Here is a 1,707-nt window from a genome sequence, read left to right as displayed (position 1 = left end):
TCGTGAAATCTTTGTAGAAATGCACATTATGTGGGCAGCAACCAGAATCTGTAGTAACACATATGATCTACTGGTTCGTCTACAGCACAAGCTGTATGTAATATTTTAGTAAAAGATATATTTCCATTAATTTAAGAGTAACTTAGCTACATATGTAAGCTCTTTTTTGTAGGCTCAAAATAGGTTGTATTGGAATTTTCCCGTTCCACCTTAAATGGTGCAGCAGTTATTGTAACGCCTTTGACGCCATAACGCAACTGCTGCAGCATTTAGTTAGCTAAGGTGGACTGAGAAAATCGAATAAGAAGATAAGTTAACTTGTATAATTTCTATTAAAATATACTATTTAAAGCTGCTATTAACAGACACAGACATCTTCCAGCTCCTGACTAGACTATTACAAAGCTGACTAACCTAGCTAAGATAGGACGGAAAGGCGCTAACTTTACTGCGTTGATTGTTAAATTATTCGTAAATTATTAAGAATATCACTTTTCTAAAGCATCTCCTTCTATATTTAAATGCTGCTCACGTGCTTCCAGTGGAAACTATCCTCGAGGTGGCGACAGATTTGTAATAGTTTAACAAAATCTTAGCTTAATTTACCCTCGCTTAGCGTAGGTTAGCGGTTGGTCTCCATGGGAACCAGAACGCTGGCGTGAAGACGGCAAGCGCGCCCCCTGCTGTTTGCGTTCGAACTGGAGTTGATGCAGATTGTAGATTATTCAATATTTCGTGCCATCTCGCCCCCATTCTCAGCTTTATTTGACACTCTGACACTTTTATAAATGCATATTTGACAGTTAAAAGAAGAAATATAGCTTTTACGAGTGCTGGCCCAAAACGGACTACAAAATCTGCACGTCGCATAAAGCGGCGCAGGCACCGATCACTGGGATTTGTAGTTCGATTGTATTTTAATCTTTACAGTTACATTGCTCAGCGAAATATTCCACTGTTATATTGTAGTAGCTGCCGCTGTGGTTGTTTGATCACAAAAAAGGTTCCAGCTTTAAATGATTTCTTAAATTTGTTTTTAAAATTTCCTTATGAAGAATTATTTTAAAACAAATGCAAATGTGTAGCGACAAACGCTTAGTCTTTGTCTGCTTCTGTGGCGACCTGCTTCAACCTTATATAGTTGCTTTGTTAATTTTATAACAGACTGACACTTAGTAATATAAATAAACAGATGAATGCCATAAAGAGATTCTTAAGTAATGTTTTTATAGTTTTTTTTTTAGCCCCTAGTATTGTCTCCTTTTAAAAAAAAAGGTCTTCAAGGGTTCTTTAGTAGAGGCAATGGTTCTATATAAAGCCATGAACACTCAAAGAACCATGTGCATGTTGATCCAAACAAACAAACAAAAATGAAGAATTGGATTGTAAACAATATGGACATGGCCAGCAGATGGCGTAGTTCTGCACGTTTGCGCCGCACCGGAACAATTAAGTCAAAGTTTCAAATGCGAAAAATAATAAATACATATATTTAATAGATTGTACATATGATTAAGTGGATTGTAAGACATGACTTTAGGGAATAAAGCCATGTCTGGCCGACAAATGCACCGCAAAATACTGTTTTTTTTCCGGCCTGGGTGGTGACAGGCCTCTATTTCTGTCCCTATCCAAACAACTACTGCAGTCTAACTTAGTGCAGTCAGTGAAATAGACAGCTGAAGTTGCCAATCACTCAGCCACTGA

This window comes from Colossoma macropomum, unplaced genomic scaffold (assembly GCF_904425465.1).
Source record: "Colossoma macropomum unplaced genomic scaffold, Colossoma_macropomum, whole genome shotgun sequence".
Lineage (NCBI taxonomy): Eukaryota > Metazoa > Chordata > Actinopteri > Characiformes > Serrasalmidae > Colossoma > Colossoma macropomum.
This window is presented reverse-complemented; position numbering follows the sequence as displayed.